The sequence below is a fragment of the Euleptes europaea genome, chromosome 9 (genome assembly GCF_029931775.1).
Source record: "Euleptes europaea isolate rEulEur1 chromosome 9, rEulEur1.hap1, whole genome shotgun sequence".
NCBI classification, from domain to species: domain Eukaryota; kingdom Metazoa; phylum Chordata; class Lepidosauria; order Squamata; family Sphaerodactylidae; genus Euleptes; species Euleptes europaea.
In genome coordinates this window covers 17013649-17036592 of record NC_079320.1, presented here as the reverse complement: position 1 = coordinate 17036592, position 22944 = coordinate 17013649, and the positions used below count along the sequence as shown (strand labels likewise).

The following is a 22944-nucleotide window of genomic DNA, read 5'->3' as shown; positions in this document are numbered from 1 at the left end:
CTGGCAAATGAATTACATTCTACCAGGCAATGTTTATTTTTTGCCTTTTTAAAACAATAGTCACAAAGGACACAGTTAGGTATGCTTTGTGTGATCCAGAAAGGATCTCGGTGGAAAAGGCTAATGTTGAGTACATCATCAGTGGAGATATAACGTCTGAAGAGGTTTTCAACCCTTTGAATGCTTCTTAGGGCTATATTTTGTTTGTACAAACCCTTCAATGTGTGAGGAGGCTTATAATTTTCACTATTCCACTATTCTCCTTCCAGACTACTCTGCATGTTTCCGTGACTTTCATTCTCTAAAGCGTGTTGGCATATTTAATTAAAATGTTACATTGCTACGCTCGCATGCAAAAATATAAAAACAAGACACCCCCCCACCCGAAAAAACAACAACAGCGTGTTTCGCTGACATTCATGTCACATCCAAGAAACACATACCTCCCAGTGGAATGTTAAAATTCATGAACCCAATGTTATTAGCCAGACCCTTTTAGAGAGCTCATATTAAAACAATACAAAGCTACTGGGGATGTTAACAAGCTCTGTGGTATAAAACAAGCACACAAAAAATGCAAAAAAAAACCCAATGCCGTTGGATACTGCTGTTATTTTCTGTTTTTAAAGAGGTTAAATAGACATAGGTATAGACACAGATACAGATATAGACATAAAGGGAAGGTGGCATGATGAAGCCTCATCTCGTCAAATCTGAGAAGCTAAACGGGATCAGTGCTTGGAAGGGAGACCACAGGGAAGTCTCTACCGAGGAAGGCAATGGCAAACCATCTCTACTTCTCACTTGCCTTGAAAGCCTCTTGCTGGGGTCACTGTAAGTTGGTTGTGGCTCGAAGGCATTTACGTATGTGTGTATGTATGTGTGTGTGTGTATACACATTTGTATGTATGTGTGTGCATATTTGTATGTGTGTGTGTGTGTATACACATACATACATACAAATACACAAACACACACACTTATATGCTTAAATCTACAAAGAACCTCTAAAAATCTGCTGCCTTACAGTGAGAAAAACCGGCCTCAATGAAGTGATAAGGCCAACCGGGTTTAAGTAAGTAAGTAAGTAAGTAAGTAGTAGTAGTAGTATAGTAGTGGTGGTGGTGGTAGTAGTAGTTTATTGTATAATACCATAGGACACTACAATCTAAAACAATACAACAGCAATTTTAAAATGTACAAATATCATTAAAAATATACATTAAAATGTGCCCGTTCAATTCTGTCCAGCATTCCACAATTTATATTTCCTTCTCTCTGATTTTCTTGGTCCCCAGGCCATAAAGTGCCATTTTTGTGGAAATATAGGGATCCATATCTGATAACAAATGAATTAATTTATCGGCATCTGATAATGATTGTAATGCAAACTGAATGTTTGCCAAAAACTTATTTTGGGGTTCAATGTATAAAGGGCAGGCCAAGATGTAATGGGGAAGATCTTCTACAGCTCCACCACATAGGCAGAGATGTTAAGCCAGGGGTAAGTAGTAATTATAAAGTAAGTAGTAATTATAAAACCAATAGCTCTTTAGGCCTCTCCTCTCCACATACACATTCTGAGGAATATGACAGATATTTTATGTGGTGCTACCCTATATGGCCACCAGATGGATGTGAATTAGGTCTGAGTCAAATGCTTGCAGACAACAAATTCTGTATTAAAATGGCTGTTACAGGAACCCCAAGAAAGATTTTCATCAGACTAGCATAGAGAGTTGCTCTGTTCCCATCTACCTTGTAGCCATGTGGGCAGCACCATCACAAGTTGCTCCCACAGGCATGGACAGAAAAGCCACTGGTCAGCATAGTGGTCAAGGTAATGCATGTACAATATGTGATGGATTCCGATTTTGTGGGCATAAGGACCGTGTATCTTTCCCACATTTCCCTCCCCACTCTGACCCTGGTAAAGTTCATTCACAAGACTGTGGGACCTATGCAGACTAACAGCCACATAAGTTGGGAGGCTAAAGGGGAGGAGGGAATCATCCTGTCTCTTCCATCAGCCCAACTCTGCTGATGGAAGAGAAGGGAGAGGGCTACTTCAGCCCCTTCCCCCATTAGCTTTCTACCTCTTGCAGCTATTGAGTTCATACAAGTTCCACATTCCCAGGAAACAAGTTTCCCCGAGTCAGAAAAGACTACTGGGGGAAGGAAAATGTGAAAAAGATCTGCAATCCCTATATCCAAAGAAAGAAGGAAGAAGGAAGAGGAGGAGGAGGAGGAGGAGGAGAAGGAGAAGGAAAAGGAAAAGGAGAAGAAGGAGAAGGAGAAGAAGAAGGAGAAGAAGGAGAAGAAGAAGAAGAAGAAGAAGAAGAAGAAGAAGAAGAAGAAGAAGAAGAAGAAGAAGAAGAAGAAGAGCTCAAAAAGATCTGTGACTAGCCCAAGGACACTCAGCTGGCTCCATGTGTAGGAGTGGGGAAACCAACTCAGTTCACCAGCTGGCTTCATATGTAGGAGTGGGGAAACCAACCTGGTTCACCAGATTAGAGTCAGTCGCTCATGTGGAGGAGTGGGGAAACGAACCCAGATCACCAGTTTAGAGTCCACTGCTCATGTGGAGGAGTGGGGTATCAAACACTGCTCTCCAGATTAGAGTCCACCGCTCTTAACCACTACACAACTCTGGCTCTCAGGATCCATCCCATAGTTATGTCATATCTAATGTCTGGAATAACAAACACAGACACTGTTCATCCATATACTTATGCACCAGAAGTATCTTTGAGTACTCCTGTTGGAGAAAGATGGCTTATAAATGCCATAAATGAATTCAGTAGCAAAGCCCTGACGTGGATGGCCCAGGCTAGCCCGATCTCTTTACACCTTGGAAGCTAAGCAGGGTCAGCCCTAGTTAGAACGTGGTTGGCAGAACACCATGGAAATCCAGGGTCGCTATGCAGAGGCAATGGCAAACCACTTCTATTCACCTCTTGCATTGAAAACTCTATACGGTCGCCATAAGTCAGCTGCGATTTGACAGCACTTTCCACCAGCCCCACAGTAGCAAATGTGAATGTCTCATACACTGTAACTGAGAAGCCTTTTTCACTACATCCCTGGGCCCCAGGACAGGAGGAAAACTTGGCATTAAACTATTAAGTGATCACATCATTAAGTAATGGAGCTTAGTACGGAATATGTCATTAAGGAGTTGGTTCACTCTGAATTAATGTGGTGCTCGTGTTTTTGATCTGGCAAAGGAGAAAGACAACCCTGATTACTTTTCATCAAGCTATTATTATGCGGGGATAATGCCATAGTTTAATGTTTCTAGAATCATTGTTTGTGGCTTGTTTTGTGACCTGTTCATTGCTAAAAAAAAACAACCCCAACATTATAGGCTTCTGTGCGAGATTACAGATCTGAACCACAACTATCACAGATAATTCTCCCAAATTGCAGTAGGTGTCATTATTCCATAGCATGACTTATCCATTAGCAAATAAAAGGGTCTCACTCATTTCATTTAAGGTCAAAAATCAAGCCAGCCTAAATAAAAGCAGTGATTTATTTCACAAAGAAGCTACTTAAAATGCCAACAAAAACATGCATTTTATCATGCATATTCATCAGTCCCTCACTGTTAGGAATGCCAGTCTTTTCAAACTTTTCCTTTGTCCTTCATTATCGTTGGGTGAAGTTTTAGTTTTGGCATGTTCTTCAGGACCTTCCTGTGACTGTACCTAAAAGCTGCTGGACAACATTATGGCTTTCTGGAGCTCACAGGACCTGAAGAAGTCAATACATGAAGAGGGGAAGGTAGAAATGAATTCTTTGGTCCGTCCCTACTCTTAACCAAATGCGCAGGAACCTGCTCCCTCCTTCACGCAGTCACTGGAATGCATCACCTTTTCATGCACCATGCATATAAGCTCCATCCTCATGACTGGGAACATTTGCGGGGGCCATTTGTGCATGCAGCTTTACCATGCTGACATTCCATCCAGACCCCCTATGTAGTCTAGGGAGCATGGCCAGTGCACTTGTTCCAACGTACCCTCTACATATGTTGGCTTCTTCCAATATCTATTGCCTGTATATGGGTCTACAATGAAGGGATATTTGCCATCAAACAAGCCAAGGAACCAACAGCCAGTTCAATGGACAGTGCTTATGTTTCACATTAGGTTGCATACTTGGTGTACACTTTTTCAAGTAATCAAGATCACAGAAGTAGCTGTGGATGTCCCAATGAAAATATGAAGCTGCCTTATACTTAGGGGAGGGACCATGGCTCAGTGTTAGGGCATCTGCTTGGCATGCAAAAGGTCCCAGGTTCAATCCCCGGCATCTCCAGTTAAAGGGACTAGGCAAGTAGGTGATGTGAAAGACCTCTGCCTGAAACCCTGGAGAGCTGCTGATGGTCTGAGTAGACAATACTGACTTTGATGGATTGAGGGTCTGATTCAGTATAAGGCAGCTTCATGTGTTCATGTGTTCATGTGTACTGAGTTAACCCATTAGTCTATCAATGTCAATATTGTCTACTCTAGCTGGATCTCCAGGATCTCAGGTAAGTATCTTTCAAATCAACTACTATCGGACCTTTCTGATTGATGATGCTGGAAACTGAACCTGAGACCTTCTGCATGAAAAGCTGATACTGTCCCACTAGGCTATGGACACATGAACACATGAAGCTACCTTATACTGAATGAAACCCTGGGTCCATCAAAGTCAGTATTGTCTACTCAGACCGGCAGCGGCTCTTCAGAGTCACAGGCTGAGGTCTTTCACATCACCTACTTGCCTAGTCCCTTTAACTGGAGATGACAGGGATTGAACCTGGGACCTTCTGCATGCCAAGCAGATGTTCTACCACTAAGCCACAGTCCCTCCCCTATAATGGGGCTTGTTAATTCTGAAAAAAACATTAGAAATTCTTGATTGTTTTCACTATAGCAAAGAAAACCGGACAAAATGATGACCATACAAGTATTTGTAGGGTAGATCAGTTGCATTTTTAGTATACAATTAACATGCAACATAAGCAGATCATGTACAAATGCAACAAACACATTCCCTTAGAAACTTCCCCAGGTTGGTTGTGAGAACTCATCTGATTCCTGTGAAAAACACCATGTTTTAACCTTTGCTAAGTAGATATGACCATATGCAGAAACTCCTAAAACACCACTTTTAAAATCTGCTTTAAAGATTTTTGGGTTGTTCTTTACTCTAAAAAGGAAACAGTGACACTTAGTGGTCAGGCAGGTTCTCTACAGTCAAATTATTGGTTTGTAGTGATGGCTCGAATTCAGATAATCATAGGTAGGCTTAACATTATGCTCAAAAAGATCTTCATCCACCCCACCCCACCCCACCCCATTTTAACATCCAGCCTGATGAAGAATTATGGAGAACTTGATAACTTGCATGCAGTTTTGTGTTGTTTTGTAAATTATACAGCTTTTTGTTTTGGAATTCAGATAGTTACATGGGCATCGCACTGACGTTTTTCAGCAAATAAACATTAACTCCTGGAGTAGCAATATGAATACATGGGCTTGGATATCACGAGTCTTTTGTGGTGATGACAGCACCTTCCCCTCACTACTTAAGGAGCCGTCCCTTGACACTCGCAGAAGAGTTTCTTGTACCAGCAGAAGCTGCCTCGTGCTTGGGGAAGGCGCTATCATTGGCACAACAGTTCCAACTCACAGTTCTGAAATCTGTTCTTACTACCTGTTCTAACTATGTGGTAGCTAAAAAGGCAAATGCAATGTTGGGCTGTATCAACAGAGGTATAGTGTCCAGATCACGCAAAGTGATGGTATCACTTTATTCTGCTCTGGTTAGACCTCACCTAGAGCAGGGGTCGGCAAACTCATTAGTCAAAAGAGCCAAATATCAACAGTGCAATGATTGAGATTTCTTTTGAGAGCCAAATTTCTTAAACTTAAACTATATAGGTAGGTACACTGTTTATTAACTTAATAAACTTTAATTAAAGTTTTAAGTCTTAATTAAACTATAGGTACACTGAATAAAACTTGATATCATACTTAATAGTGATCTTATTTATTGATAAAAATTAAATTGTAAGTCCCTGCCATTTCCCCCTCCCCGTCCTGAGTCCTCGTCTGGAGGCCTGATCTACCGCCATAAAAGCCTATTGGTAGACTTGGCCTCCGGCTGAGTCCCATTGGGAGGCCAGGTCTACCCATTGGCTTTCTTGGCAGTAGACCTGGCCTCTGGAGGCCCATAGAAGCCAATTGGTAGACGTGGCCTCTGAAGGAGGACCTTTTCCCCTCCTCGGAGTCCAGGTCTATTGCCAAGAAAGCCAGTGGGTAGACATGGCCTCCCAATGGGACTCAGCCGGAGGCCAGGTCTACCAAAGGAAGCCTGCCCCGCCCAACAGCTGATAGGCAGGGAGGGCCAGGAACTGCCGAGCCGCCCGCCCAGCAATCACGCAGCTAGAGGGGAGGGGAGGCTTTAGCCTCCCAACCATTGAGGGCAAGGGAAAGGGGGACCCGGCCATTCTCCACAGTTGGGGGGGGGAAAGACAGAGCGCCCGCTCGCTCGCTCTCTCAGGCACGCCGGCTCCGCAGCCTGGCTGCCGGCGCGAGTGGGGGCAAGAGCAGGGGCTCCGAACCAAGTTCGGCGAGCAACACTCAATGGGCCAAAGAGCCAAATGCGGCTCTGGAGCCGCAGTTTTGAGACCCCTGACCTAGAGTATTGTGTTCAGTTTTAGGCACCATAATTTAAGAAGGATGAAGGTATTTATTTGTTTCTTAACATTTTGAGTCTTAATGATTTAAAATAATGTTAACTAGAAGTATACACTCATTTAGATGGAATGGCTTAATAAACCAGTTTTATGCTTACCATGATTTGCTTCCGACCTTTATCTTAAAAGGAAGAACCTTGAAAGAAATTAGCTGTAGAAGTTTCTATATACATAGTATTGAGTGTATTTATATAAATTACAATAGAAGCAATTATTCTATTTTAAATGAGCATTTTTTTATTATTATAGCGCCCTTGTAAAAGTCTTGTAAACACACACGGCTCCTTTCTAAAAATAAAAGATCAACTCTTCTAAATATTTTTGGTGTGGCAAAGAAAAACATTCTCTCTTACCAGGTATCTACAACCTTTTATAATTAAAGAGCTGAACTCCCTAAAAATTCAGAGCAAGAGAACAGCAAAGGGCCATTATAAGAAAGCCAATCCGCATAACAGAAACGGTACAGCTTAACATTATTGATAACTGACACGTTGATTAATAATCCATAAAGTTACTGCAGCCCAAGCACTGGATGTTGTGAGTGCTTTATTAGGAAGTGGCACACATGAAATCCCAAAGGAAAAGAAGAAGAAGCAATAAATATACACATGAGCACCTTGTGCAATTGTGGTACTGCGCTGGCATACACCTCTCCCTGGTTTGTACCTTGATTACTAGCAACTGCTCAATCTATCATTTCCCTTTTAGTAAGGTATCTGTAAAAAGACCTCTTTTCCCCATAAAAATGGTCCACTGCCATTTCTCTTCACATACTGGATATTCTTGCATCCCACCGACCCCTCCAATATATTCCTTACAGATTTGATCTTTTTTTAAAAAAAGAACCATAAGAGTTGTTCGACAGTGGGACCAGCTACCTAGGGAGGTGGTGAGCACTCCTCCTTACTGGCAGTCTTTAAGCAGAGGCTGGACAAACACTTGTCAGGGATGCTTTAGGCTGATCCTACATTAAGCAGGGGGTTGGACTAAAGGGTTGTATGGTTCCTTACAATTCTATGATCCTGTAATTCATATTTGGTTCTGTACTGAGCTGTACTTGGCTGTAGATGCATCCCCCATCTCTTACTGTTGAGGAAGATTATCTAAATGCTGAGGTTTCATTGACAGGAGTATCCTGATTGTTAGGGTATATCCAAAACCCAGGGGGAAAGCCAAAATTTGCCCAGACACACAGTCAAAATCATTTTCACAGTAGCCAAGTTTTTAAAAGCACCTTATAATAGCAGCCAGCGCCCCTATGCGGAACAATCCAGACTGCACAGATGTGGGCTATTCTAGTTCCCCTGTCATGCTCTTGAAGCAGCCACAGGTTGGAGATAAGTATTTGGAGTGACAACCGGAACGTAAGGCACACCAGTATGGGACTTCCCCCTCCACATATTTCAACAATCCTCAGACGAGGGGGGGGGGAGAAATCCACTAGCATCCAAGAACATCTGTATTCTTGCAAAATGCAATCCAAATTTACTAGCAATGTAATGGCTTAGATTAAGCTGCTTCTGTATTTTGGAGTGCATGATCACACACGTTATTAGAACTTATTTAGGAACATACTACTAATTAGATCACTAAACCGCTACTTACAAGAACATGATTTACTTTAATCTCTAGTGTTTAATTACCATCTTTACTGATGGGAATTTAAGAATATGTCTAAAATTGATACTTGACATTTGTCCAAGGAACTGCAGTTTATTAACAATGCATCCATGCAGGTGCTGCAGTGTATTTCAGATTCTAGGAATGTTCTCTAGCTTTGATTTTGGAGATGAAAACAGTGTGTTTGAGGCATCTAGTAGGAAGAGATGTACTTTTTGCCCAAACCCACCAAATGTGAACATGATCACCGTATTTGATTATGTTTAGTGCCCCCTATTTGCTCTTGCTTCCACTTCTGTTCTTCTACATCTTGCTTCTTCCTGGATTGGTCACATGAGTGATCTGAGCCAATCAGTGATCTAGCAGTGAATGGGATGACATCAAAGTAGTATACAATTTATCAGATTAGACTACCCAGCCATGTTAACCATGGGCACACGGAAAGAGTCAGCATAGAATCATAGATTTGGAAGGGACCACCAAGGAGAACTAGTCCAACCCCCTGCACAATGCAGGAAATTCACAACTACTGATCTTCTGGGGGCAACAGAAAACAACTCGGCACCATCCTCTATATGACAGCCCTTCAAGTACTTGAAGATGGTTATCATATCACTTCTCAGACATCTCCTCTCCAGGCTAAACATATCCAGCTCCTTCAACCTTTCCTCATAGGGCTTGGGTCTGCAGGCCCCTCACCATCTTCATTGCATAAATAAGAATAAGTAAAAAGTTTCACTGATAGTGTGAAAAGATCACTGAAAGACCAACCAGGTTCTTTATGACACTCAAAAGTACTTTCTTTCGGTTCAGTTCTAATTGGACTAACAGAGGGTTGTTGTTTTTTTAACATAATTGCATCAAATAAATATTCTTAAATACGTACGGAACATCAACATAGTGCACATTATATGCATGTAAGAAACCAAGTCTTCTGACACTGGGATAGAAGAAGAAGAGTTGGTTTTTATGTGCCGACTTTCTCTACCATTCAAGGAAGATTCAAACCGGCTTACAATCACCTTCCCTTCCCCTCCCCACAACAGACACCCTGTGAGGTAGGTGAGGCTGAAAAAGCTCTAAGAGAGCTATGACTAGCCCAAGGACACCCAGCTGGCGTCATGTGGAGGAGTGAGGAAACCAACCAGGATCACCAGATTAGAGTCCACCGCTCCAAACCACAACTCTTAACCACTACACCACGCTGGCTCTCAACCTTGGTTTAAGATCAATAACAGATGAACTTCCCTCAGCTCATCTCTATTGGGCTTGTGAGCTTTCCTTTTGCAGGCTTGAGGGAAAAAACTGCATTTTGCAAATAAAGCTGACAGAAAGTTAGTCAAAAGCACAATCACCCAACTCCCATGATTTCAAAGGGAAATGGGTGGCCCAGTCCTGTGGCGTATACATTTGGATATGGGCAGGATGGCCTTGACCTGGATGATCCAGGCTAGCCTGATATTGTCAGATCTCAGAAGATAAGCAAGATCAGTGGGGCTTGGATGGGAGACCACCAAGGAATGCCAGAGTCACTATGCAGAGGAAGGCAATGGCAAACCACCTCTGTTAGTCTCTTGCCTAGAAAACCCTATTGGGTTGTCATAAGTCGGCTGCAACTTTAAGGCATTTACACACACATGGGCAGGATGGGTGAGCAGGTGGGTGTGTACACACATGCATGTGTGTATGATATTTCTGCCACTGTGACAAGTTTTATATAGCACCTTAAGAAAGTCATACTACAGGATGCAATTATGTACCTACAGATCTCACCAAAAAGAAAGGACTGTAATAAGGTCTGATATCTCATCTGTCAACTATTATGAATGAAACTGGTATCTTCTGCACGTTTCTCTTTGGGCTTGTATTTGAGTGCTTGTTTCTGCACTAGGGGCCAACCTTTCTATACAGTTGCTCACTGTTGCCTACAGTACTTGATCTGGAAGAGGCCCATTTTTACTGGAGCAGAATATTGACGGATAAGATCTCTGATATTTGACCTCTTTTGTTGCAAACAAATGCACTCTTTCACAAAGTCACATTCACCTTTCAAAAGTCTGTAAGTAAACACCATGGACCATTTTTCCACAACTCATCCACACAATATATGGAATAAATGCCAAGGTCAAGAGAAGGGAATCTAGAGTAGCCTTAAAAGCACACTTTTTGAGTGCTACATATTCCATTTTTAGCAGGTAAAACATTTCCAGATTCCTACATAGAATACTTCACAGTTCTGAATATAAAGAATATTTTCACAGTTTAGTGAATGTGATTACGGTACAGAAACAGAGGGGAAACCCCAAGTGTCCTGGAAATTGCCTTTGAAGTGAATTTACATACAATGTGATCCTATTATTAAACTAGAATCAATGAACATTCAATTATGATGCACAGTATATACTAAGGCTTCAGGCAGTTTTATACATGATACTTAAAGCAGCTTTTGGCTCAACTGAATTTATAATGCCACTTTGAAATCTACATTGGCTAAAATGCTCTTTCCTCCCAAAATTTCTCTAGAGCTTTCTCTCTAGCATTAACTACGATATTAACTCCTGAAGTTTCCACTGGTCCATGTAATCTAGAGCGGTCTTCTGCAACTGGAAAAGCTATCTAAGGCCCCTTCTTCTAAGACACCGAACAGTAGAAATGAGGGTCCAGCTCCCCCCCCCCAAAAAAGCCCATCTGCCTGTCTCTACTACTAATAGCTAGAAGGAGAACCATCCAGTCATGGTTCATCTTCTCCCATATGTTCCTGCTGGGGAACTAAGATCACCAGCCTTCTTGAGTGTCCCACTGACCAAAGAAGCTGAACTGGTGGGTACACAAGAGAGGGTCTTTTCAGTGGCAGCCCCACCACTATAAATCAACCTCCCCAGGGAGGTGAGCCTCACCCCCTCACTCTCGATCTTGAGGAAGGCAGCCAAGGGCAGTTTTACTCATGATGGCATGTATTAGTTCTTCTGCAGTTTTAAATTGTTGATTTTAACTCGTGGTCATTTGCATTTAATGTATCTTATTGTATTTTATTATTATTTACACTGTAAGCTGTCTTGGGTTCCTATAAGGTAGAAACATAGCTAATATATGTTTTAAATAAATAAACAAATAAATAAATGCTTGTTTTAATAGAATTAAAATGTACAGTAAATCATTCATGTAAATAAAATGTATTTAACTGTAAAATCTGAGCACAGATATTTTAAAAAAAGATTATTCAACTGAGCTTAATCAGAACTCAATCCCTCTTCAAACACAAAGCTTCTGCACCAGAATCTTTTCTTGCATTCCTGGCCTCCACAGTAACCAGACAATCTTGGCTTTGACTCTCAGAAGAAGTCATGATGTGAAACTTGACAATAACTCAAATGTCAGACTTATTCTCATATTTCCCAAGGCAAGAAGACTTTCAAAGACTTCTCCATCAGACTCTGTCTTCCCAAACACCTTCCTCCTGAGATCCCTTTAAGTCTAGACACCAAGGGGTAAGTCTGTGGCTTCGAGCATCCCAGGCACATGTTCTACCAGGGAGCTACATATTCCTCCTTTCACCCCTTGGCAGAATGAGAGACTCTCAAAGGCAAGTTTATATGTGGAAAATGGCCTTGATGTTAGTGTAACAATAGCTTTAAATGTTCAAAAGAAGAAAAGGAAAAGCTGGGCTTTTCAGAGGATGCAATCCAAGCCACGCTGTATGTTATTTTGACCCGTACATTTTAACCAAGCAGAAACTACTTCAAAGGTTCGCGCCCACATTCTCATTAAAGACAACTGCAACTTTTAAAAAGTATTGAAACAGCTGCTAAAAGGGAATATGATTCATTACAGGAATCACACCTGATGTAAACAAAGGTAGTTTATTAAAACTTGTGGTCCAATCACCATACGGCTTAATGAGCCATGCTCACAATTGACATCAGTGGTAATTTCAGATGACTAGGACAAAGCCCTTTGAGATAGAATTTTTCCCATTAACTATGATTGCCATTTATTAATTAGACTGTTAATAGATAGCAAGGGCCAGAGATATGGGTAATGTCTGCTTTTCCATCAATATGCCAATACGGACTATATATACATATTTATCTGAATGTAAAACTCACCAGCTAACATTCTGAATCAATTACTTTTCAAAAATATATAAGTTACTCCACTGGCAGTGGTCAACGTTACACTTATGAAAAACAAATTTACCTAAGGGAGGCAACTCCTAGTGTGATAGCCTTGAAATAGTAAATAACAACAAGAAAAACAGTTGGTTTTTATATTCCGATTTTCTTTACCACTTAAGGAAGAATCAAACCGGCTTACACCTTCCCTTACCCTCCCCACAACAGACACCCTGTGAGGTAGGTAGGGCTGAGCATGTGTGACTAGCCCATGGTCACCCAGCTGGCTTCATGTGTAGGAGCGGGAAAACAAATCCACTTCACCAGATTAGACTCCGCCGCTCATGTGGAGGAGTGGGGAATCAAACCTGGTTCTCCAGATCAGAGTCCACCACTCCAAACCACTGCTCTTAACCACCACACCACGGTGGCTCTATATTCACAGCACATTTCTTCAAGAAAATGCTCTGTGCCTAAATACATTCCACCGCTCAATTATAAGCTAAATGTTTTAGGGGTTCTAGGATCTCCAGCCGAAGATCTAATCCAGTGAGCTAGCAAGAATATTATCTACTCACCAGAATCAGAAGACCTAGTGGAGTATAGCAGACCCTTACTATTTCTGGGGGGGAGGGGAAGGGTCAATTCCTGAGATTACCATGAATGGTGAGATCTGCAGATACTGGAAGGCAGTGCAGCGCTTAAGAGTTGGCACTTGTGCAAAAATCCAAGGTAGAATCTGCATGCTCGTGCCCACTCTCCTTGTCCCAAAGGGATCATGTGATCAGGGCTAGCCACATCATGTGGTTGGGTCACAGACCACAAATAAGTGAAATCACGAGTCACCAATCTACAAGTGGTACAAGTCTGCTGTATAAAGAGGAATAACAAGACTCTTATTATTTGGCCTAATAGGTGGCGCAGTAGTCCCTGTTGCTGCTCTGTACGCTCCTGGATCTCTAGTTTCTGAACATCTGGAATTCCCCAGTCACCACATATTGTTTACATTTAGGAGTTTCCAGTTCCTTCTGCCCAGCTTGCCTTCTCCTGTCTTTCCCAGGCTTCAGAGTGTATTCTGGATTGCCCTTCAGATTTTGATTAGGCTTTCAGGAAGAACTCCATGGACCCAGCTCACAGGGCTCAGCAGGGGAAGCCAAAAGCAGGTTGTAGCGCTGAGTTTGCACTATGCATTAGCACCAACAAAAGATGTTCAGGACGGACCAAGCTAATTGCTGGAAATGTTCTGAAATTGAGGGGACTTTTTTATCACCAATGGTGGACATGTAAAAAATGTCAACAATACTGGAAGGCCATACATAAGGAAATACAAGATATGTTGTTGGTGAACTTTGAACTAAAACCTAAGTACATGTTGTTGAGCATAACACCCCCCATGTGAGCTCAACACATAGAGAACGTTTTCGATATGCCGCTTGAATTTTATATGCAACATACTGGAAAACCTCTACGTCTCCAGATATGGCTGAATGGATTAATAAACTATTTGACTTCACCTTGATGTCAAAATTAACACATTTGATGAAAAAGAATCCAATAGATGATTTTAAGTCGAAATGGCAACCATTATATGATAAATATTAATGTGTTTCAAGTTCTTCTGCTTTCTGGCGGACATATAGTATGTCAAATTAGTATTTAGTATTAGAAGTTTGTAATTTGAGCTCATGGACATAAAAAAGAGTATGTAATAATAGCATTGTAATAGCCTTTATTCGATTGTTAACAACCAATCAAGTGCTTCCAATTTTCTTGCTTCTTAATATGTAACTCAGAAAGACAATTAACATAAGATGTCAATAGTGTAAGTTTAAAAGTTGATAATGGAGGTATGTACCTATTATTATAGAGAAGCTTGGACATGGGGAAAAAAGACTATTAAGTCTAGAGGGTAAAAGAACATAACTGCACCACTGATTTACTGTACTTTCTACTAGTTTGCAATGTGCTTCTGGGACCATGTTCCTTAACCTGACACAGGCTTTGCCCCCAAGTGCATTCCGCAGTGACCTTGAGTCACATACAATGCCTCAAGACTTTTATGTTTAACATTCGTCATTAGCCCATTCCTATTTATGTTTATTTTATTCATTAGATAATTCCCATACTGCTTTTCTCCCAAAAAGGACCAAGAGTGGCCTACAGAGTTTTGAAAAAAAATATGTTGTTTACCTAAATTAATTAAAAAAAAAAAAACCACTCACATCAAGGGTAGGTCTTGGGTTGCCAACCTGGAGATCTCCCGCTGTTACAACTGATGGCTGGAGATCTCCAACCTGGTAGCTGGAGATCTCCCAATATTACAACGGATCCCCAGGTGACAGAGATCAGTTCCCCTGGAGAAAATGGCCGCTTTGGCAATTGGACTCTATGGCATTGACGTTCCTCCCATCTCCAAACCCTGCCCTCATCAGGCTCTACCCCTCATCCAGGTATTTCCCAACCCGGAGCTGGCAAACCTAGTAGGTCCTCATTCATTTTGCCAGCTAATGCAGCCCCAGGCTCAGAGCCAAGGCTCACACCTAAGGGCCTGTGTTTCTGGCCATTCCTGGGCTACATATTGGCAAGCAGAGGAGAAAACAAATTCGGCCCACACTGGGCGAAAACGCATGGTCGCTTTAGCTTCCTTTATTCCCTATTTCAGCCAGGATCTAACACATGTTGGGCGAAACGCATGCTTTCGATCCTGGCTGAATCCTGGCTGAAAAAGGGAATAAAGAAGGCTAAAGAGACCATGCGTTTTCACCCACTGTCTCAATGCTGTGGAATTTTAGCACCTGTTTAAAATTAAGACTGTACTTTTGGGGCTTCCTTCTTTCCCCAGAACTGGTTGTTCAAAGCATTGAAAAAATCTGCTGAATTCTACAGACATGTTGTAGTCTAGGCCAGCACTAAGATCCTATTACATTTTCAAGTAACAAGCAATGCAGTTATGGGAATGGTTGTGCCTTTATAGAAACTTTACAGTGTATTAGCTCAAATACTGGAAGTCACATAAGTTCAAAACAGAGGAGATTTTAAACTAATCTCCCCACCTATTGATTATTTTTTTCCTCAACAATACCTTATTCAGAGTTTTCCAGGACTTGTTGTAAACAGAATTATCTCCCATCAACCCAAAGGCGTCTCTTCTACAGCACACTGATCTCTGCCTGTTAACTTGTGCACCTCAATATACACTTCAATATACACTGAAGTCTCTTACGAATATTGCTATAGCAAAATTTTCAGTGGCATTTCAAATAGGTTTTAACCACAATAATCTATCTCTACAAAAAAGTGCGGCAGTTACAAAAAAAAACCACTTTCCCTTTTTGATCTCTATAACGCAAAGGAGTCAAATATTTTTGATGTGCACACAAACACACAGGGAGTACACAGGACTGTGTACCTCCCCTGTCATCTCCATGGTTCTATGCTACAAATATTAATGCAGCGTTTAAGTAACGCCACAAAAAACATCCATCCATTATAACGTTTACGCGAACGACAGCTTTACACCTTAAAACACTGCAGTATTAATTATGCACATAAATCAATACAAAGAACACACAGTTATTTTTTAATCATTAATTAATTTTTGGCTGTTTTTCTTGCTAAGACTCAAGGCTTAATTAAGCACCAGAGGAATACTTTTTCATGTTTCCTGACAGCCACCGTCATAGATGAAAGTGCGCTGAGATTTAAAGGGGAAAAATAAATTCTTTCCCAATTAGGCATATGTTTGTGCATCCCAGAGATTTTTTACAATACCAGACACAGTAATGTAGCATATGTTAAGAAACAGTATCAACAACACTTGACCAAAGTAGCTACCAACAGCTAGCCAGACAATCCCTGCAGTTCAAGCCCTCCCCAAAACAGATGTCTCCTGTTTTCTAAAAGCTGCAAAGTACGCCAGTTCTCACTAATGGATGCCTCCGCATCATCCCACACATACACACTTCCTCCTGATTTGGGGAGGGGCCGTAGCTCAGTGATAGAGCATCTGTTTGGCATGCATAAGATCCCAGGTTCAATCCCCGGCATCTCCTGGTTAAAGAGACTAGGCGAGTAGGTGATGTGAAAGACCTCTGCCAGAGACCCTGGAGAGCCGCTGCCAATCTGAGTAGACAATACTGATTTTGATGGACCCGGGGTCTGGTTCAGTATAAGGCAGCTTCATGTGTTCATGTGATCTTTCCCCAGGTACTTGGCTGTGTGGAGAACTGTATTGTGTGATCTGGCACTGAACCACTGGTACTTGGGCAAGCCCTGCTGTGGCTTCAGTGATGGATGGTAGCGACCTTCATACTTTGGAAATGTTGTAAGAATGATTCCTTACTGGTTAGGATCTCCTAGCTGATTAATACTTGGACCATTTGATGCTCCGTTGTCCTCGCTGGTCTCAGGACAGAGAGGCCTTTATTGCTCCAATTCTTACCAACTTGAACCTTCCTTCACATTCCTGGGTGTTATCATTTTTGCTTGGCGATTCAAACAATGGTTTGGTAACATCGAATGTGGCACACTTTCTGGCCAAGGTTGCTGCTTTTAAGAAGAAAGAATTCTCAACGCCTACCTTTGGTAACCTTTAGGCAGTTTGCTCCGCCACCAGTCTAGCTTAGTTAGGAAATTTTATCCCCGGGCTGACGCCTGGATTTTAGCATTGTTAATCTAGCATTGTTTTTATGTTTTTTATGTTCCTTATGTTTCCTATCCCTTCCCTGCTTCCCTATCCCTCCCTCCTTTCTTGGTCCAAGACTGCGGTCATAGACCTAATAATTAATTAATTAATATAAGAAACATTTCCTTCAAATTGCTCAATTGCTCATTGAGAAGCCATGTATCACCAGAATATTCTTGGCTATGTAATATCTTGATGTGATCAAGTCTGGTGCATAATCCATGCCTAGTTGGCATCATTAGAGAAAGAATAAAACAAAGAAAAATAATGTGCCAGAGCAGGGTGAAGGGCTGAGAAGGATTGCAAACCATAGCCAAAGCAGTGAAAATGGCTGGGTTGAGTGTTTTTTTGAGCAGAGGTTCAGCTTGCTTGAAAGAGCTGATTTTGAGGCAAATATCCAACTGGAAGAGTATCTGCCACAGCCCTAACAATACTAAACAAAGGTAGAACTTGCCAATCAGAGATAATGGAGAGCATGATATGATAGTTTTAATCAGCTCTGCAAACCTATAAAAATGGGGGGGGGGAGAGTTTCAGGAAATTTTGCCAGATAATCAATTTGGAAAGCCTGAGAATTGTTCTTTACTTCCAACCTGAACCAGATGCCTCGCATTTGAATGCAAATTAATATCTGCAATTAAAAGGTGTTCACCTGCAGAAGGCACTAAAAACATGACAGCAGATAATCCTCCTGGACTGCCACAGGAACACCAATAAATATGTATGAGAAAAATATGATAAGGTCATTACAAGGATTTGATAATAGAGCCGTCTTCCTCTGGGGGCGGGGGCTGGACAGAGCGCACTCTTGGTCTTTTAACATTTAGCTCATTATCTGACAAGCTCCAGTTCATGAGTTTGGGATCTACAACACCACTAGGAGCCAGAATGGCAGGGAATGGCAGGAAATCTGAAAAGCGTGTTAAATAGCAACTGCCTTGCATTGAAATTGAATTGCATGCAGAATATTGGAGCAAAGACACCTGCCAGGTACTGTGGTGGTGGGTTCTGACAAGAATGTCAAAAATGAAAAGAAGGGGAAATGGAAATTCATCACTTATCAAGCTAGAAGTGTATGGAAGAGCTATCTAGAATGCTGTGATTGCATGACTGTGTGGCTCAGTTTATGAATACTGCTTCTCCAAAACTTGGAGGATGTGCCAAAGTCTTCTTTGGCAGGGACCCCCTCCATTGGGGATTGTGGTGGGCCCTTGTTGCCAAAATGACAATATTGCTCCCAACTGATCTGCTATATTTTATTTTCCTTTATGAGAAAATGGCAGATAAAAACAAAGGAGCCACTCAGAGAAACTATGGGATGTATGGTACAGTTGTTCGTAGTGATGCTAAAGTTTTAGCCCTTCTCAACTGTAACCCAGATTGCTCCCCATTTACCCTGTCCCAAGGAAAGGAACACACTCAAACAGATACTAAAAAAGTGTGGGGCTGTGCAAATTGTATTTGCTCATCCTGTACTGTGTTTCTTGGTAAAACTGAACTCTAGGAAGTTGCTTTTACATTATCCTATTCCATAGTCTTGTTACCATTTTTTTCCTTTTGTAATCAAGCCGTAATGTAATAGTACCATAATTCAATAATGAAGACATTTAGCCAAATCTCGGTGTGCTAACAGCATTTTTATTAGTAGTACAGGAAAAGCAGGGGGGGGTTAAGGAATACCAGCCATAGATACACAGTGATAGAAGTAGAAAATCGGATTTAATAACGGCTGCAAGAATTCTATTTGAGAAATACTGGAAAAACAAGAACATCCCAGATCTGGCTGAATGGATTACAAAACTTCATGAATTTGCTGTTATGTCTAAGCTAACTAATTTGCTTCAAAAAAAATTCAATAGAGGAGTACAAATTGAAATGGCAACCATTTTTGATAGATACATCTGAAGTAATGATGTTGGACAGAGAGGACCAAAATCATTGTAAACAGACACGAATGCAACGACTGAAAATTTGATGATGTTTTTGTTTAATATATATATTGTCCAGGAAGTATAGAACCAAGTGTAGTTCCTAATTGAGGATGTTGGTAAAAATAACCTTTTGGTAAATTTTGATAAAGCATAGAATAGTATAGAAGTAACAACCAGTTGACGCTCGATGAATATTGGGGCAATGATATATAGAAAGCCTATGCCAGGCACAAACACAGAATGATATGTAAAAATTCCCTTACCGCCCTACCACCCTTTCTTTTTCTGTATCCTTTATTAAAATAAATTAAAAGAAAAAAAGAAAAAGAAAATCGGGTTTAAAATAGAATTAAATGTTGCCACGAATGTCAGATTGGAAGAGGAAAAAAGAATTATTCTCTCCATGCACTCTTCTGTCCTGCTGTGTACTATTTTCAACTCAGGCAAAGAATACTGAATCTTTGATATGAACAGATCTGATTTCATTTCATCCTTTTGTTTGTCATTCTTTGCGCTCGCTTGTTCACAACATTTTTTTCCCAGGGTGGTGACTGATGCTCAATGTATAGATGCAACTCCCACTGATGCTAGTTATACTAATCGGATAAAGAAGAGCTTTCAGTTGCCATAGTAATGTCAGGAATTTACAAAGGCAGAAAGGTTTCTGGATTCATTAATGGGGAGACAAAGCATGTAGCATTTCAGGACCTTCCTAACTGCATGGGGCAGGAGAGGTGTCAATCAAAGCTCCAAATGTGATCAGAGCAGCAGCACTGGAGAAGAAGGATATTAAGTTGTGCATTCCCATACCATTTTCCTGACATAAGGACTGATTTAACCAATTAAATTGTTAGGATAGCATACTGACACACCACATGCCCAGATTATGGCATGCTAACATAGCACATATTGGAATATTTGAATGCACACTGGCAGACGACCCATTTTAAAAGATATGCCAGGTGGTTGTAGTCCCATACGTAAGTCCTTCTGCCCTGCCAGTATCACACTTAAATCAGGCCTAAATTCATGCCCCTCCAGCCAGGAGGAGGAGGGGGAGGAGAAGAGAAGGAGGAAGAAGAGGAAAGGGAAGAGGAAGAAGGGTTGGTTTTTATATGCTGACTTTCTCTACCACTTAAGGGAGACTCAAACTGGCTTACAATCACCTTCCTTCCCCCTCCCCACAACAGACATCTTGTGAAGTAGGTGGGGCTGAGAGAGCTCTAAGAGAGCTGTGACTCGCCCAACGTCGCCCAGCTGGCTTCATGATGTCCAAATGCAGCCGAAGTGAACAATGCTTTAACTGACAAATGTTATGAAAAACACCTCTCAGTCCACGCATTAGAAATAATCACTTGACTACCCAAGTGCCATCGCTGCAAACCTAGGTTTTCTTTTGTAGTAGTAAAGTCTTGGTGCCCTCGAACACTAAGCACATATTTATTTTTCAAGAAGTTTGTTCCTATGCAATACACTTTGCCACTGACTTAAAATAAGACAATGCACCTGACCTGATCATTACTCAATTTATATACATGGTCCTGGCAGCAATGCTATTGTAGGGAAATAAAAATCAAATATACACAAAATGAATAACATAAAGTATAAATCTTAGCCTACTAGGAAACTATATATGATTGTGGGACTTGAAGCTGAATTTCATTTTTATGTGCAGCACCTTCTCTAAAATGGCAACATATGCTATTTTGCAGCTATAAAACAAAGCTGTATTTATTCATAAATTGACTGCATACCTACATTACAGGTTTGGTGATGTGAAAAGGACTGGTAAACAGCAGGATAGAATATCCCAAAGTGAACATGTCTTAAGTAATTTTAAATGCTTTGGGTACGACTGAACACATCTTCTTTGGAAAGCTAAAACTCAAAATCATGCACAGACATTCATATCACTGGCTGTAATCCAGTGGATCCACACAAATTGCTGGGAATCTATTATTGTCAACAGCTGGAGAGGAAATCACCCAATCTGTGCACAGTGCTCTATTTGCTATAGCTGGCAAAAGATCAAAACACACATTGCATGAATTCCATAATCCATTCCTACACAGTATATTGTTTAACCCAAGGCAGATTAGGCAAACCGTGTGACCATGGCGAAAGACTGGGTGGGGCAGAGGGCAGAACCTCTAAAGATCACTGATAATTAAAGCGTACATATCATGATGGCAGAGAGCCTAACCAGGCCTTGCCTCTGTGTTATATTTGTATAAGCATTTATTCCCCACTTTTCCCACATCTGGTGACAAAATACAAAAAAATATAATTTAAAACACACATGAACCCATGAAGCTGCCTTCTACTGAATCAGACCCTGGGTCCATCAAAGCCAGTATTGTCTACTCAGACCAGCAGCGGCTCTCCAGGGTCTCAGGCAGAGGCCTTTCACATCACCTACTTGCCTAGTCCCTTTAACTGGAGATGCCAGGGATTGAACCTGGGACCTTCTGCATGCCAAGCAGATGCTCTGCCACTGAGCCACAGCCACTCCCCTGAGCTCCTCCCCTGACCCACTGCAATGTACCTGAAATTCTGGGTGGTGCTGGTTTTACTAGTCCAGTTCACTTGGGGCCAGGGGCTACAAGACATAAGCATAAATTAGGAGTCATATGAACATATGAAGCTGCCTTATACTGAATCAGACCCTTGGTCCATCGAAGTCAGTATTGTCTACTCAGACTGGCAGCGGCTCTCCAGGGTCTCAGGCAGGGGTCTTTCACATCACCTACTTGTCTAGTCCCTTTAACTGGAGATGCTGGGGATTGAACCTGGGACCTTCTGCATGCTAAGCAGATGCTCTACCACTGACCCACAGCCCCTTTGGCTCTTGCCCTTTAGCTCACACCAAAGGTTTATGCCTCTGGCCACACCCATGCTAAATACCTGTAACAGGGGAGGAACAGGAGGACAGCCTTCCCAACAGTAGCATCCCATATTGAGCTCTCTACTAGTGGGCCAACCAAAATACCAAAAAAGTGTAGAGGGGGAACAGTCCTCAGTGGAGAGAGCTGTGATATGTCAAGTGACACTGAACAGCCATGCACTAAAGACAGAGGCCATTTATGCATGGCTGTTTCCTTGTGGTCACCCAGCAATTACTTCTGGGCTTTGCCTTGATTATGCATTCGTTTTCCACCCGTCAGAGGTCATCTCGCTCTCCCCACACGTTTCCGTGCGTTTTGCCTGGGTTTTCTGGATGCTAGCTAAACAGGAATCCAGAAAACGCGAGCAAGGCATCCCCTGATGGTAGGAAAATGAACACATAATCAAGGCACATAATCAAGGCAAAGCCCTGAAGTAGTCAGCGGGGTGACCATAAGGAAGCAGCCATGCATAAATGGCCAGAGTGTGATAAACTGGGGGGGGGGGAACCCAGAAAATCCTGCCCTTATAAGAACTACATATCCACTTCTGTAGATAAATCCCCCAAAATATATGATGTCAGACTGGGACTATTTGAGACCATTTGGAATGATTTGCACAATTGTGATCGCCACCGTAATCCTTTTATTTGAGATTAAGAAGCAGAGTTTCTAAGGAGGGTTAAGGTCCAGCAGCCCCTGTTGATGATACTGTGGCTGTCTCAAGAAACTGAGAAGATATACACAAATGTGTGTCTATATACATATATGCATGCCCCATCCCCGCACAGTAGAACCCCTATTGTCTGCAAGTCAGCTAGCCACATATTAGCTGACAATCCCAGCATCTACGGCAAATATTAATTTTCGGAAAAAGAGAAAGTACAACAGGTCTCGCTTTCATCCTATAAGTAGTTAAGGGGGGAAATGTTCTTAAGCGACCAGCATTTCACAGACT

General features: G+C 41.7%; 1 protein-coding gene across 2 annotated transcripts in view; it reads right to left on the bottom strand.

Annotated features, from left to right (window-relative positions):
• The window catches only part of CCSER1 (coiled-coil serine rich protein 1), a 716622-nt gene that overhangs the window by 609838 nt on the left and 83840 nt on the right, over nucleotides 1–22944 (bottom strand). The window lies entirely within an intron of this gene.